The sequence below is a fragment of the Gobio gobio genome, assembly GCF_949357685.1.
Source record: "Gobio gobio genome assembly, chromosome: 13".
In the NCBI taxonomy this organism is placed as follows: domain Eukaryota; kingdom Metazoa; phylum Chordata; class Actinopteri; order Cypriniformes; family Gobionidae; genus Gobio; species Gobio gobio.
In genome coordinates, this window is record NC_137106.1 from 31,971,321 (window position 1) to 31,989,314 (window position 17,994).

Sequence of the window (17,994 nt, forward strand, 5' to 3'; positions counted from 1 at the left end):
GATGTGCTAAATAAAAATCCCCCAAAATAAGCACAGCAGTGGAATGTCATACCAATAAATGGCTGGAGGTCTGTTTCCAAGACAACAGCTAAGAATGCCCACAGAGCACATGCAAGAGAGCTCACTATGAATAATTTCTACTTTGACTTCCTTTGAAGGCATTACAGTAAGGGCTACACCTTTATATGAGCTGGAGTACCCATCAGAAACACTTAAACAAGTACATATGGATATATAGTATATCAAAAATACACAAAAGAAGCACATAAAAAGCACATTGTTTATATATTGCACATTGCTATGGACGTTGCTATATTGCTATGTCAAAGGAGCCCACCCCCACTTCAAAACATGATGTTTTGTGAGGACTGATTACAAGTTCTAGCACGTCTCTCCTAAACAAAAAACACAATTTGCGTTATCAAACATACGCATATCCATATCAATGATATAATTACTGAAGAATTAGACACCTGAATTTAATACGCAGGGTTGGGAAACAACACATAAAGGTGTGCGGCAAAATCCATTCACTTCAACAGGAATCCAGGAATCACTTCAGTCAAGAATTGCATGAGGGCAAAAATTGATTTTGCAACGGGATCAAGTTGATATCACGCAGATTCGCCAGTTAACCAACAGAAAGCTGCCTGGTTTGAAATTGACTTCTTTGTGAGCTGTGCTTCATATTACACTACTGACAATAAACAGTAGATTTTTTTCCCCAGCAAAAATGTAGCCATTTTGTAGCAAAATGAACATTGGTAAAGTCTTTTTCTCTTTATCTCATTTTGAAAACCGCTGAACAATGACAAAAGTGCTTATTTAATTTAGAACCGTTCTTTTATCTATTTTTGTGAACTATTCAAATACATTGATATCAATAATTGTATGACTTATTTTTGTTTGCAGCTAGTTCACTGAAGAAATATAAAAATCTTTTCTGTGACAGTAAACAGCAGCGTCTCCAATAGGAGCCCTGTTTTTGAGTCTCTAATATGCTCGGTGCTCTCAGGTCTGAACAACCCTGCTCGCTCCTTCTGCTCACGTCTGAACAAGGTAATTATACCTGCAGGTGTCTGATAGCTTTATTCATGGGACAATCCTTCCAGTTATCCTCTTTGATCAGAAAAGCACTTTTGGGCTGTCATCTTCATCTCCAAAGCATACACTCTCTCATGCTATGCTTGCCGACGAGGAGAGAGACATCAGTATGGCAGCTCAGGGGGCCGAGTATAATCTGAATCTGCCTGGAAGCTTTTAGAGAGACACAGGAAGTGCCTAAACTCAGATGTTACCAAACAATCTCTCCCTGGTAGAAAACTTGTGTGGCATGCAGAACCAAAAAATCCTATCTTTAATTTACTGGCATCAATCTATTCTTGAGTTAGTCATGTTGACCCAGAGAACAGAAATATGATCAAAGTAATTTTTCTATTCAAATAGTTCTTTAATCAGCCTGTGGACTGACTGTAACATGAGTTGAAACCATCTTGTACTCATGTAAATGTAGGAAAGACCTGCTCAATTATTCACAATCAGAATGTTTTGGCTAGTCAGACTTGGCAGACGGACCAATTCCCATTCCAATTGCGAAATGTGGCTAGTCAAAAAAAAAAGAACCCCGAAGAAATGAGGCAGAGAGTCAATCATCTCTTTTTCACAAGAGACACCACAGCCAAAACAGGAAGTGATGCAAATCTGAACACAAAATACCTAATTGACCCATGATTGCCACGCATCTACAGTATATTGCAGTGCAGATGTCCCTGACCAACATCCCAGAGATGTTTTTGCCAAAACAACAAGCAAGCATTATCTGGAGTGAATCTTCATCGACTCTACTGACAGACACAAACAGAATCCGCAGCTTTGCTTTTCAATCTCTACGGTAAGTCAGACAAGACTTGCGTAATGTGTCACACAAACACGCTGCCTCAAATCCCGGCTGCAAAAACTTTAATGGCCTGCGCCTTTGAAGACAGACCTTCCATGCGGTGGTTGTTTAATAATAAAAACGTGACAGCGGAAAGGCTGTGGAGAAACAGAGCAAGAGACGATCCCGCTATTCCCATGAGCCTCAGTTTAGAATCTCTGACAGCCAATCACAAGACTCACAGCTTAGGCCACAGACTTGCTTCTAGTTCTCTAAGCTAACAGGCTGTTTGAGTGAAGAGGCTACAGCTACATTCTACAGGACAGTGAATTCATGTCAAAAGTTGAGCTGTGTCCTCTGATCAGCGGTCCATGGTGACCCTCAGGGCATTATAGCTGTCTCTGCATTGACTAGTCAAAAGAAGACAATCTACAAACCTGTGGAGATCAAAGGTACTCTTTTGCTCTAATGCTCAAATAAGTTTTTACAGGGTACTGGGGTGACAAGAAATGTGGTGTTGAGGATCAAGATGACCACTATCTCTGTGACCGGTATTTTACGTGACCCTTTTGTAGTACTGAAATAAAAATATTGTGATGTACACCCGAGTGAAGAGGATTATCGTAAAATGTAGGATGGGTTCTATTTATCGCATTAATTGGATGGAAGCAGGTCTGAATGCGAGCTTGCAATTGACTCTCTAAGAAAGGGACGGAGTTTAAGCTAAGTAAATTAGTACGGAATATGTGACCAAAGAGAAGTCTGGCAATTCACTGTAAGATCTGGTAATGATATTTTAAATAAAAATATTTTTTCACTTAATGCCAATATTGACACTCAAACTACCGAAATTCTATAACTACTAGAATGGCCACAGCTGTCATTCTGAGCGTTCATTTTAGACTGCACCGAATGTCATTTTTGTCATGTCATATTTACATTCGAAGCTTCTATTGAGGTTTTAGAATGAAGCTTTATATATCTGTAGTCATATTTTATGACGGCATCACCCTAAAAAAAACAAAACGTGTCAAAATTCTCAAACAAAATCCAGTCAATCTCTTTCTTGCTGACATTTCAAAGGAAAAGCTACATTATAGCTTAGTAATAGCATATAAAAACAACTAGAAAGTTGCTAAGCAACAGTGACACACATCTTCACTGGCGGAGAACACTAGAAAACACACACACACACAATAATACGCGGCATACGCCATCTATAATGCGTAAGTTCAATTTGACCGTTATGACCATTCTATGTAGAAATACTCAGAACTCTAATTTTAATAAAATAACAATATTAGAACAAAATATTCACACATTTAGGAAAAGTCAGGGTACTATAGCTATAGGGGTTTAATTTAAACAAAGTTGTTACATTGCAAAATTTAAAAACGGTCAAAATGACTGCCTTGTTAGTTCTAGTGTTAAATATTGCTGCTCATCACTGTTTTTTTAGTACGTGTGGCGAGCAGCGAGGCTGAGGGACCGTGAGAGCGGGACGAGGCCGCGGCCATTATGATGATGAGCGCCAGCTGCGTGCCACATCGGCCTCGTGTCTCACGTGTTTATCTTTATTTTCTCTTCTCTGTCGCTCCTCGTGCTCCCGGCTCCGTTCTCTCACCTCTCTGTCCTTACCCCAAGTGCCGCGGCCGCCGTGATCGCCGGAGGGGGAGGGGGGGGGGGGGGGGGGGGGGTGAGTAGAGCACAGGCTGCGAAGGGCGTTAGGGGTATGTGGCGAGCAGCGAGGCTGAGGGACCGTGAGAGCGGGGCGAGGCCGTGGTCATTATGATGATGCGTGCCGCATCGGCCTCGTGTCTCACGGAGAAGTGACAGGAGTTTAAAGGAGGAGCGACGACAGTGAAGGACGAGAGAGGACCAGGCCTGGATTCTGATTTTTATTTCGTTTACGTTTTGTTTATGTATGTGCGCGGCAGTCGCCTGTGAGGGGCTGCCGCTTTTACTTTCACTTTGTTTGTTTGTTTATTTGATTAAAGTTTGTTGTATTGTTCGCCGGTTCCCGCCTCCTTCTTCCCTGAACCTACATACCTCATTACAGTACGTTTTATGATATATATATAATATTGGTGAAAACATTTATAGACTGTCATCTTGATGTAAAAATTATTTCAAAAATGTTCGACCAAATTACGAATCCATCAAAAAAAAAAAAGACATACCACCATGAATTTAAATGGATAATTCAGGCTAAAATGAAAATTCTGTCATCATTTACTCACCCTCTTGCCATTTCAAAACTGTATGACTGACTGACTTTCATCTGTGGAAAACAAATGAAGATATATTGAAGAACACTGAGGTCCAAACTACACTGGACCACATTGACTTTCATTGTAGAGTATGGACAAATTTATTTATTTTTTATTTTCTACTTTTGCGTTCTACAGACTAAAGTCATACGGGTTTGGAACAAGCGACTAAATGATGACAGAATTTCCTTTTTTGGGTGAAATATCCATTTAAGCTTGAAGAAATGTATTTATATCAGGACTTAATGTAGGTTCTTCTTTTAGAAGGTTGCTTGATTTTGAGAGAGTTCTTATATGATTACTGCCTCTACACTCCCAATAGTTCAAAGAAACGATTCATTCAAATAAAAATAATGGACCATGTCAACTGAAGCCTATACTCATGCCTCTTAAACATAATGAGATCCGAGACATCTGAGCGAAGTTTGAGGAAACTCCTCCACTTAATAATGACAGAACTACAACACAGAGGAAGTAAAGGAAATGTAAGATAGAATAAGCCCTAAACAAAGGTCTTATATTATAGAAATATGCCTATTTTATCTGACTGAGGTGGACATTAAAGGAACTGTATGTAAGAAATGTATTTCAATTAATCATAAAATCGCCCTGATATGTCACTAGACATTAAGAAATCATGTTAATTTCAAATACTTATACCACTGAAAACAGTAGTCCGGCCAGGATGTTGTCATTTTAAAAGTGAAGTTGCAGCCCTCAACTGATGTTGATGTTGACATGTTGTGTTTTGGCCTGAAGCGCCACCCTCCACCTATCTACCAATCACGAAGTCAGTAGTGTTTCGGCATCCGGGTTGCCAGCTCTGCTCTAGTTACCACAGCTGCAGCTACAAACTTTTTGGATAAAAAATAAAACTTTACGAAACCTAAAAGACCTCGTTATGAATCAGAAAAACGTTGTGACAATGAAAAAAAAAACTTGCTGTGTAGGACTCGTCACTTGCAATTGGAAGCTCCTTGTAGCAGCCTACGTTCCTGCTGGATCCTGCAGCCTATCTGGCAACCTCGAGTCAGGGGGAGGGGGAGAGGGGATACACCGCTCTCCAGTCATTTGAAAGTGATTGCAGTACCAGTTTGGCCACAATCTTACATACATTTCCTTTAAAAATAAGACTTACACTATACTTGGCATTCACTGTAAGAGCTTTTGAGGCAGCCATTCACTTTAAGTACCGACACAAATTCTGTTCCTTAAAATGATTCAAACAGAGCATAACATTTATTTTACAATAATAGCTCCTCGAAAAACCAACATGGTAAAAGTAATTTATACAAGTGGAAGCTTTTTCCAAGATCCAGCCAAGTCTAAAGTGGGAATGCTTTCATAATGTAGTGGAGGATTTATAGTATTTTTTTATCTTCATTATGTTTTTTAGTCCATTTGCAATTCACTACAATTCAGCAGAATCTGATGCAGCGATGTTTCATCACTCTGACAATATGTGAATGCATCACAGCGGCATAATTCTATTGCACTGTGCTAAAACCAGCAGTGTTGTCCTTGACGTACAACATATTGGAGAACCAAACGTTTTAAGCCTGCAGTGAACTTCGTAAATTATGCCTATAAAGAGAAATGTTGTCCAGGGCAATAATATGATTGCCAACATAATTGGCTGCTGCTTTCCCTGATATTTTCTAGAGAACAGCTCTGTTGCCTTTATCCACATTGTTTCACAGAGCAAGCTATTCATTACAACAGAGCAGGCGTCTTCAACAAGGGGGTCCATGGTAGTTTTTTTGTGGAAAAAAGTATATATATATATATATATATAAAAAGAACATAATACTACTTCAACCAAAGCTCAGCTAAATATTTCCCGCTCATATTATCATATAATTCAGTAAAATTTAAATGTAATGCATAAATAAATATACAAAAAATAAATACACACACACACACACACATTTATACACATACATACTGTCAATATATTTATGTGTGTATATATATGTGTATGTATGTGTATATACAATATGTAATAAGATATAAAATATAAGTCCATTAAGATGATACTGTAAGCATATTGTAGAACACTCTTAAATACAAAAAACGTATACCACATATTAAGGATCGGCGATATACCGGTATACCGGCGATATAGACATGATTAATCAGTAGAAATTTGTCAACCGGTAGAGATTTTAGACTATCGTCTCTATCGCGGTTACACTCATGTGACATTGCTGTGCTGCATCATGGTCACAAAAGCTTATCGCCTGCATGCGTTTTTAAGCATTGCGGATTAAAAACAAGTGATTTTAAACCGTTGACGTACAATTAACAGCGAAAGAGAACTCACTTTCAGTATATGCACATGCTCTCTGAGAGACTCTCTGTTTCTCAGTGTCTAATTGTGCTTGAATGGTTAACACATACCTGTGTCTCAAAGTGTATTTGTAAGTAAACACTAATTTATTTCTTATGTGAACATTAACAGTTCAGAGAGAAAACGCATGAGTATATTGGATCCGTGCAGCCGGTCTTAAAGTGACAGCATCCAAATTTACCTGCTGTCATTATTAATGCTAATCAAACAACAAAAAAAGAGAGAAAATCTCTCACTGCTCTTGACTGAATCACTTTTGTAACTTTAATAAGAATAAATGTATATTTAGTTTACACAGTAAAAACTATGCATTTGTTTTTATACATTTGATTATACATTTTATGTAGTATTTCTAGTGTATAGTCTTTATCCCAATTTACATGTCTTAAGCTTTTAATTATGACATTTCAATAGTATCAAACAGTAAAATAAAATTACTCTTATCGTGATATAAGATATTGGTCATATCGCCCACCTCTACCACATATAAAGGGGTCCCTGCCCCATCTTTCTATTGGCATTTTAGGTGACAAATGCCCTTATGAAAGCAGTTCTGAAATAGCTGTTTGTGTATAAGAGAAAAGATTTTGTCTGATAAGATAGAAAGAGCTTAAAGAATTAGTTCACTTCAAAATGAAAATTTCCTGATAATTTACTCACCCCCATTTCATCCAAGATGTTTATGTCTTTCTTTCTTCAATCGAAAATAAATTACGTTTTTTGAGGAAAACATTCAAGGATTTTTCTTCACATAAGGGTTTTCAACTGCAACCAAAATGTTGAAGGTCCAAATCAATGCAGTTTCAAAGCACTTTGAAGGGCTTTAGAGACTCTGCACAATCCCAGACGATGAATAGGGTCTTATCTAGTGAAATGATTAGCCATTTAAAAAAAAAAAATTTATATATAGGGCCCTATGATTTCCGCGATCACGGAATCGCGGAATTGGCATATTAACGCAGAATCTATTGTTAACGCGGAATTTCCCGGAATTTTACATATTTGGAATGAAATGCTGTTTTGTGTGGGAGAAGAACGTATGTCTGGGGAAAATGCAGACCGGGGGAAGCAAATCTGGGCGACACAACCCCTCCCGTCATTTCAGCTCCCCCTTCAAAACAATGAAAGTATGGCGAAGCGGCTCCACGGCTCTGCTTTCGTCGGCGAAAAAGTTAAGAATCAGCCCTCAGTACCGAGCCGAGCAGTTCCTTCGCGGGGAGTGCTAGCTGTATTTTGCCTGGTTTTTAATGCACTTTAATGTACTGTATGGAAAATAATGTCCTAAATGAACTTGAGAGAAAATGAGATGCGTGGGACTGCGTGTCTGATCCGCATCATATTTGGCAGAGGTAGATCTTAAAGTGACAGCAGCACTGATGATGTCTGTCATTAATGTTCAAAGAACAACGGGAACAGAGAAGATTGTAGCTTTAATGATGATTAATCTATATTTCACTTATTATTTATGCTGTTAAGAAAGGTGTTGATAACTTTATTCAATTTCTGTGTAGACTATGTCCGACAGGGAGTGCCACAGGTAAATATAACATTTATTATAATGGGTTTATGTAAAGACTGTTTTAAGTTCAATTAAATTAAAAGTTGTTATTTTTTTAAAGCCTAATAAATGTTGAAATTGGTAGCTTTCATTTATACTGTTATGTAACGTCATCAATGTTTCATGTAGACATTAATATCAGTGATACTGGCCTTCATTCATAAAAAGATGCCATTACAACACACATTTAAAATATGCTTTCTTTAAGTTGTTTCTAAATTAATTTGGAGAGTAACTGAAATTATTACAATATAAAAAAGAAAAAAAAAAGAAAAGAAAAAGGAATTAGCAAAAATTAAAACGGAAAAAACGGAATTTGAGAAAAAATAAAACGGAATTTGGTAAAAAAATAAAACGGATTTCATAGGGCCCTATATATACTTTTTAACCTAAAGTGCTCATCTTGTGCTGCCCTACAGCCGCCAGTGATTGCGCAATCACGTTGACGTCACACTAGACGCAGGCAAAAGTACCCCCCCCCCCCCAACCAAACGTGCGAGGCCTAATACAAACGCCCTTTACCAAAAAACACTCCATCTTCAACTTTCAAAATCATCCGACATCCATCGTTGTTTTACCTTTTTTTTGTTAAAGGTCGTTTGTGTTAGTCTTCGCATGTGCGCTTTGTAAATACTGGGGCAGTACTTCCGCCTATGTCTAGTGTGACGTTTTTGACGTGATTGCGCAATCACTGGCGGCCTCAGAGCAGCGCAAGATGAGCAATGTAGGTTAAAAGTATATAATTTTTTATTTTTTTATTTTTAAATGAACGATCGTTTCGCTAAATAAGACCCTATTTCTCATCTGGGATTGCGCAGAATCTCTGAAGCCCTTCAAAGCGCTTTAAAACTGCATTGATTTGGACCTTCAACATTTTGGTTGCAATTGAAAACCCTTATGTGAAGAAAAATCCTGGAATGTTTTCCTCAAAAAACGTAATTTCTTTAGACATCAACATCTTGGATGAGATGGGGGTGAGTAAAATATAACAAATTTTTCATTTTGAAGTGAACTAATCCTTTAACATGAGCAGAGCACAACATAACAGGAACATGAACAGGGGTTATATAAGGTCCTTAAGGGAGGAGAATGCGGGACCAACACAAGTGCTGCAGTGAGCTTCCTTCCATCCCTGCAATCCCATTTCATCAGCATCAAACACACAGTAAATGGCCAGGATTTTTCTTTAACGCCCCTGGCTCAGAATGGCTCGGAGCTTGGGCACTTCCTGTATCCTCTCATCCTATATGCTTGTCCTGTGGCTTCAACCCAATTCAACATCTTGATTTAGTGCCAAAAGAAGCATAAGCATCGATAAAGAGCAGCTTACCGAATGGGCTCCCACTGCTTCCTCTTCCACATTGGGAATAGGAATATTGACAAGCAAAATTGCCTTCTCTAGTGAAAAATCACGCCACACAAAGAAAGAAAACGTGATAAAGTGCCACTAGTAAAAAAAAAAAAAAAAGAGTAGAGACTATACATCAATCCTGGCAAAGGGCTTCAGTGACCTTGCGTTTGTATCAGGAAAGAAACCTCGATAGATTGTGTGATTTGAGCTTGGTTGGAACGTACCCTCAATAGAAGAGAGATCATTTTCTTTGATAGCCTTAATTAATTCATTGATTTATTCAGCGCTCCAGAAGCTCCTTAAATCACTCCGCAGATTATGATCTCACCGGTACACATTAAACGCATGAAATTTGCCGTCTTATGTGCAGTAACAGATATGCCTGGAGGTGGAAATTAAATGAATAACATTCAAAAGCAAATTAAACACAGAAAGGTGCCATTAAAAAAGAGAGTGAAAAACAGTCACGCTTGTTTGTAACAATGCTCCTGACTAAAGTTAAGTTTTTAAAGCGATTTTCGCCACGCATTCTTATCGTTCATCTTCGGGGAGCCCCACCAATGTTACCTCACTCCTGGAACAACAGCTCTCGCTCTCTCAGACTTCCTGAGGTGGGTTCTGACGGATGTATCAAGCCATCTTTATTAGCCTAGACCCTGGGAGAGAGAGTAATAGGCACAGCCTAGCAGCGTGCTGCTATCTCTCTCAGACAGCAGACCGTGGCCCCCTCTGTGGCCCTATTTAAAAGGCACTTATATTTTTGCTTCAAGGAATGCAGTTTTCCACTATGGCAGGAGATCCTTGATAGCCGCACACGCCCAAACAGAAAAAAGTAGGAGGGGGAAAAACTTCCTCATTAGAATTCCAACAAGGTGGATGATTGCCAGTGGAGACTAATGTAATTGTCATGGCAACTACACAATGTACAAAGATCCCAATGGAATTACTCTGATTTCCCCCTTCCCCCTTTCCCTAAAAGCCATTGGTTTAAAAAGAAGTCGAAGACATTTCGGGTTTGGAAATCTCAGATGAACCGACGAGCTCTAAATAATTTCACAACAGATGGCACAACTGGGCGAAAAAAAACAAAACCATCAGGTTACAGACAAAAATCAATTATATATGGCTGTCAAATTATACAGAGAAACAGTATGTAAACAAAAAAATAAATGGGCTAAAAGAGCACGTCTTTAAGGCAGACATGATGGAACAATACAAAAAGAAATGGATTTTCTGCATTTACACAGGGTGTATGTTTAGCCTCCCACTGCAAGTGAAGCCAGCCAGACGCATGCAGACGCTGGTGGAACAGCCACAAGCAGAGGGCACCGCTCTCCTCACCCATTCGCCCACTCTAAGGGGAACCAATGTGATTACTGCATTACCCTCTGGCAACCCTGCTTGAATTCGGAGTCTGCCTTTAACCAGATCGCTCGCTTTAAGACTGAGAAACAGACAGAAAGAGAACAAGGCGGAGCGGATAAAGGGTCAACAAAGGAAAATCTCAAATGAAAAGATTCATCTAAGCACTTTTTGTCTCACTCCTAATCGTCATTTTGCATCTGTGCATGGGTGATGAAGTTCCCGGGAAAATAAGGCAAGCTCTGATTTGCCCTTTATCAGCAATTTACCATTTCTACGAGATGACAAAAAAGATGGGGAAAAAAAACAAGAGACTGGAAATTAGCTAAAATTAGATGAATCAATTCCACCTCCCACAAAATCAGGTCCGTTGCACTCTCAAACAGTCGTGAGAGAGAAAGTTTGAAGGAAGCAAACTCTCTGTGAAGGAATAATGTTCATGTCTTTTTTTCTTCTTTCAAAAGCCACTCTTCAGCTCAACATTAGCAGCTTTCTGAGTGTCCAGCACAGAGCTGAATCGACTGTGTTATTGTGCCTTCATTAAGCTTATTGTGTCAGCAGGAAGAGGGGGAAAAGGAGCTATTTTAAGGGATTTATGCACTCTGTGCTTCCATGGGCGGGCAGTGAAACTCCAGGCCAGCAATACCTCCTTTCAGAGCGTTACAAAGGAAATGTAATTACCTTGATATGGTGGCAAAGGGAAAGGGCAAACTCTCAATATGCAGTAAATGCACTCATGCTGAGACCAGGCAGGGCTAATTTGCTACTGATCTGTAGGAGTTTTTCCTCATTTCTACCCCCCCACACCCATTTCTCTCTCTCTTCGCCACTCTCAGGGGGGAAAAAAATAGCATGAATGAGCCGTGACCCTATACCAGGCTACATGTGGCTGATGTCCTCAGCTCTGAAAATGTCTAAACAGGACCGTATTAGCATGCAACTTGCATATTTAAAAACGAGGTAAATTAGTTTTTTTCGTTTTTTGAGAGAGATACTCACCATAACCTCGTGCTTGGCCTTAGGCATTCACATTGTGTGGTAATTTGCATGAATATTTTTTTTAAAGGCACATAAAAAGCACTCAATGGTTAAGAAGACGAAACTCCTAGAGAAGTTTAATTTAAGAATGCTAATTAATTCACTTTTTCATTAGCCTCCATTTCAGATTAGGGAGGCTCTGAAGACAGAAGCAGAGAACACAAGGTTTTTGGAGAGTACGAGTAAACCGCCACTCATCTCTGCAATTGAGAGAGAGAGAGAGATGCAATTACATTTTTCATTGATAAGGGCAAGTGGTTTTATTATTCTACAGGCTTTTCTCTTTGTTTTACTCAATTTCAAAGTAAAACTTTTATTACAAATTTGTAATAAAATGTCACCACTATTGTTTTGATACAGTGGCGTGCGGTGGTGTTTTAAAATGAGGAGGCTCACATTATATATATATATATATATATATATATATATATATATATATATATATATATATATATATATATATATATATATATATACACACACACACACACACACACACACACATAGTTAAGCACCAATCAGGCATAACATTATGACCACCTTCCTAATATTGTGTTGGTCCCCCTTTTGCAGCCAAAACAGCCCCTGAAGGTGTGCTGTGGTATCTGGCACCAAGATGTTAGCAGCGATCCTTTAAGTCCTTTAAGTTGCGAGGTGGGGCCTCCATGGATTGGACTTGTTTGTTCAGTACATCCCACCAATACTCGGATTGGATTGAGATCTGGGGAATTTTGAAGGGCAAGTCAACACCTCAAACTCATTGTTGTGCCCCTCAAATCATTCCTGAACTATTTTGGCTTTGTGGCAGGGGGCATTATCCTGCTGAAAGAGGCCACAGCCACCAGAGAATACCGTTTTCATGAGAGTGTATACATGGTCAGCAACAATGCTTAGGTAGGTGGTACGTGTCAAAGTAACATCCACATGAATGGCAGGACACAAGGTTTCCCAGCAGAACATTGCCCAAAGCATCACACTGCCTCCACTGCCTTGCCTTCTTCCTATAGTGCATCCAGGTGCCACGTGTTCCCCAGGTACACGACCCACATGCACCAGGCCATCCACATGATGTAAAAGAAAATGTGATTCAACAGACCAGGCCACCTTCTTCCATTGCTCAGTGCTTTCGGCGGTGGACAGGGGTCAGCATGGGCAACCTGACTGTTCTGCGGCTATGCAGCTTCATATGTAACAAACTGTGATGCACTGTGTATTCTAACACCTTTCTATCAGAACCAGAATTAACTTCTTGAGCAATTTGAGCTACAGTCTGTTCTGCTGTTTGATCAGACCACACGGGCCCACGTGCATCAATGAGCCTTGGCCACCCATGACCCTGTCGCCGGTTCACCACTGTTCCTCCCTTGGACCGCTTTTGATAGATAGATATTGACCACTGCACACCAGAAACACCCCACAAGAGCAGCTCTATATTAGGGATGAGTCATGATTTTCAAATATTTGATTAGTTGATTTAATTATAGAATATCGAATAGGTTGTGCGATTGTGCCATGTTTTCGGTGCTGATGACGCATTCATAACCAGAGGGTGGCGCTGTCAATAACGCACCTAAAAGCTGTCAATCAACTCTCAGGGTGTTTTTTTTATACTGGGCACATTTGCTGCGGTCCGAGCGTGATTCTTCCCTACGCCTCCGCAACATTGCTCTGGTTTCACACTCAACTTGAAACCTGGTGCTTTTGCGTTCATGTTACGTCATCACAAACGTGCACGGACAAAATAGAAAACAGAACGCGGGTCAATATATTGTTGTTGTTGTTGTTTTTTTATTAATTTGGTGCTATTATGTGCAGCTGAGTAAACGACACTTGGCTTTACCATATTTGTGTCGCTTGAAGGCAGCTTTTGCTGCTTGCAACCAGACTCTTTTGAGGAGACAGTGACAGAGGCTAAAATCGGTTACTTTTATTCCTAAACAAGTGCGCACCCGAGTGTTGCTTTCACATTCACACATATAATTAGAATATCATCAAAAAGTTGATTTATTTCACTAATTCCATTCAAAAAGTGAAACTTGTATGTTATATTCATTCATTACACACAGACTGGTATATTTCAAATGTTTATTTCTTTTAATTTTGATGATTATAATGGACAACTAAGGAAAATCCCAAATTCAGTATCTCAGAAAATTTGAATATTGTGAAAAGGTTCAATATTGAAGACACCTGGTGCCACACTCTAATCAGCTAATTAACTCAAAACACATGCAAAGGCCTTTAAATGGTCTCTCAGTCAAGACACAAAATGTCATTGCAAAAAAGGCTGGCTGTCCACAGAGCTCTGTGTCCAAGCACATTAATAGAGAGGCGAAGGGAAGGAAAAGATGTGGTAGAAAAAAGTGTACACGCAATAGGGATAACCGCACCCTGGAGAGGATTGTGAGACAAAACCCATTCAAAAATGTGGGGGAGATTCACAAAGAGTGGACTGCAGCTGGAGTCAGTGCTTCAAGAACCACTACGCACAGACGTATGCAAGACATGGGTTTCAGCTGTCACATTCCTTGTGTCAAGCCATTCTTGAACAACAGACAGCGTCAGAAGCGTCTCGCCTGGGCTAAAGACAAAAAGACAAAAAGGACTGGACTGCTACTGAGTGGTCCAAAGTTATGTTCTCTGATGAAAGGAAATTTTGCATTTCCTTTGGAAATCAGGGTCCCAGAGTCTGGAGGAAGAGAGGAGAGGCACACAATCCACGTTGCTTGAGGTCCAGTGTAAAGTTTCCACAGTCAGTGATGGTTTGGGGTGCCATGTCATCTGCTGGTGTTGGTCCACTGTGTTTTCTGAGGTCAACGCAGCCGTATACCAGGAAGTTTTAGAGCACTTCATGCTTCCTGCTGCTGACCAACTTTATGGAGACGCAGATTTCATTTTCCAACAGGACTTGGCACCTGCACAAAGTACCTGGTTTAAGGACCATGGTATCCCTGTTCTTAATTGGCCAGCAAACTCGCCTGACCTTAACCCCATAGAAAATCTATGGGGTATTGTGAAGAGGAAGATGCAATATGCCAGACCCAGCAATGCAGAAGAGCTGAAGGCCACTATCAGAGCAACCTGGGCTTTCATAACACCTGAGAAGTGCCACAGACTGATCGACTCTATGCCACGCCGCATTGCTGCAGTAATTCAGGCAAAAGGAGCCACAACTAAGTATTGAGTGCTGTACATGCTCATACTTTTCATGTTCATACTTTTCAGTTGGCCAAGATTTCTAAAAATCCTTTCTTTGTATTGGTCTTAAGAAATATTCAAATTTTCAGAGATACTGAATTTGGGATTTTCCTTAGTTGTCAGTTATAATAATCAAAATTAAAATAAATAAACATTTGAAATATATCAGTCTGTGTGTAATGAATGAATATAATATACAAGTTTCACTTTTTAAATGGAATAAGTGAAATAAATAAACTTTTTGATGATATTCTAATTATATGACCAGCACCTGTATGTGTAGCCTTTACATGATTGCATGTGGGGGAGGAGTTGCGATTTTCGAATAATAATCGAATAATTCCCGGCGATCAATAAATATTATTTTTGCTTGAAATACCCATCCCTACCCTATGTCCCACAATTTAACGTGATTGTCACAGCAGATCGTGCTTAACTGTAGTGTATGATATATTAATTATTTTGACAAATATGACAAGACAGGGCTCCAGACTAACTTTTTTCACTAGGAGCACAGTGGCCCCCAACTGAAAATTTTAGGGGCACAACCAGAAATTTTAGGGGCGCACACCGTAAATCAACATGCTAACCAAATCTACTAATTTCCACTGTATTACTAATAGGGATCTGTATCGTTAAGGTTTTAATGGCATTACTACTCTTACCGATACTGCTTATCGATCCGGTACTTTAACAGTATTCTTACCGGTTCTTTTTATTATACTTTTTTTTATTTTTTTTTTTATAAAAAAAAAACATAATTAAGAACATAATTAACATGGCTTTATAATCTGAAAAGTAAAATATCTATAGCAAAAGAAACCGCAAAGTTTGAACAAAATATAAAACATCTATTTGTAAATGGACCAGTGTGCAGGCATTCGGAAGGTCTGCTAACATTAATATTACAGTAAAGAACAAACCTGCAAAGAAATCTAATACAGTAATGAAATGTAAAATAACACTGCATAGTTTTCACTGTATAAATTGATAGATTAATGCTTATAAAAGCTAAAGTTATTAATTCAAGAGATGTGAATATTTTCTATTTGCCTTTTGTTCGATTCGAATTAATGGCTCAATCGTCAGCAGGTTTATTAGACGCTGCCCCTTTAAGACCGATCGAATGTAGAACTAATAATATCATATTCTCCTTTTTCTCCAAACTATTTATGCCCATTTAAGATATAAACTGTTAAAATAACTACTCTCCAATCCGGTCATTTTGACACCGGCTATTTGTTGTTTATTTGATGGTTTAGACGCGCACACGAAGCCTAAAATATTAATGCTGCCTTCACGTGCTATCGGAAATTTCCTAATTCCCACTTTAGAAGTCGTGATTACGAGCTTGTTGCATTCAAGTGCTTTGATGTCGGAGTGAACAGGAATCATGGTGGACACCAGGTTATTCTTGCCTATTTATTGGGAAAATCTTATTAAAACCATCATCATTTGTAGTCTCCATGCACCGACCACCATAAACATTCCACATAGTCCGCTTTCTGCTGATTCTGTAATTTCAGTCAAATGCAGGCTATTTTCGCTGTGTACCAAACATACAATACACTTCATATGATTACTCACATGTAAATATGTACTACGTTAATGTCAAGACAAGACGACCAAGCTGTTTTGGTCCTGCACTGGACACAGCAGTCCAGTTCTCCCTGCCACCATGTTTAAAGCTTATGACACGCCCATCTCGGGAATTGGGGTATCAAAGTTATTTCCGAACTTCCCAGTGGTAAACACGACATCAGAGGGCGTTCATGTGCAATTTTTACCTAGGAAACTCGTATTTACGATAATTCCGATAGCACGTGAAGGCAGCATAAGTGCAAGTCGGTCCATTTCGCAGCACACACACATAAGCCGCCTTGAAGTTGGAAACAGCGTCTCTTGCGCGGATTATTGTGCATTTAATAGCTCTTTATTATCAAACACATCCCGCAGTTTAGCAACAGTAGAGACTGCAGTTTACAACAATCACTGAATCTGACGTTTAGTTTAGGTTTAACAAGAAATGACAGCGCAAGGCTGTGAAGGGAAGGATGTCGCGCTCGACTGAACACGGCTATAGGAATAGTTTTACCTCATTCCATCTTTTTATAATTATTGGAAGCCAAAATCGAAAATAAAATTAGATTAATATCACACCACATCCCTAAAGTTTAAGCAGACTAAACTTTTGTTTAGTTCTTGGCCATCGTCACTCATTAAAGCTGACTGTGGTGTTGTGTTCGCTGTAGCTCCACGTGACATAGCTCGTTCGCTTTCTCTCTCTTCTGGATTGCGAATGGCAAATGCATCACGGACAAATGGTTTAATATTCTCTCATATAGAAACGGCTGGCAAAGATAGAATTTGCCAGACATAACGTCTATCAATAATAATTAGTAGGCCTAAGTGTATTTTCTTAATTTCTCCAGTACCGACAGCAGGCAAATTTACTGGTCGCACATGTGCGACTGGATGTAAAATTCAGTCGCACACTCACAAATTTTAGTCGCAAAATGCGACTATTTGGTCGCACTCTGGAGCCCTGCAAGATAGGCTATTTGACAAAATAATGTTGAGATAATACTTGTCGCTATGTTCACAGTCAAAGTTTATACTATTGATATTTTTTCCCATTTGTGTAATTGTATTTTTCTCCAACAGCTCATATACAAATAGGATTTTATTTATTATCTCCAACAACTTAACTACATATAGAATGGTGCATAAAACAAATTCATAAGTGAAAAAGAGGTTTAAATAATAAATCAAATCTATAGTGAATGCCAAGTGATCAAGAGTTAAGTGACGCACATCCAAATCCAAGAGATGGAGTGTAGTGTTGTGAACTTTTATCTTCTAAAGTGTAGGAAACTCAGAAGTGAAGACCAGGAGACTTCGGGATCGACTCTCTGTGCTGCAGGTCGTCCGAAAACAGTCTAACTTCATAGTACAAAACAATGCAATTTATCTACATTTCAGGGGGAGGGA

General features: G+C 39.2%; 1 protein-coding gene across 1 annotated transcript in view; it reads right to left on the reverse strand.

The window, feature by feature from the left end:
• efcab11 (EF-hand calcium binding domain 11) overlaps positions 1-17,994 on the reverse strand; it is a 105,181-nt gene that overhangs the window by 52,626 nt on the left and 34,561 nt on the right. The gene's annotated exons all lie outside the window — the stretch shown is intronic.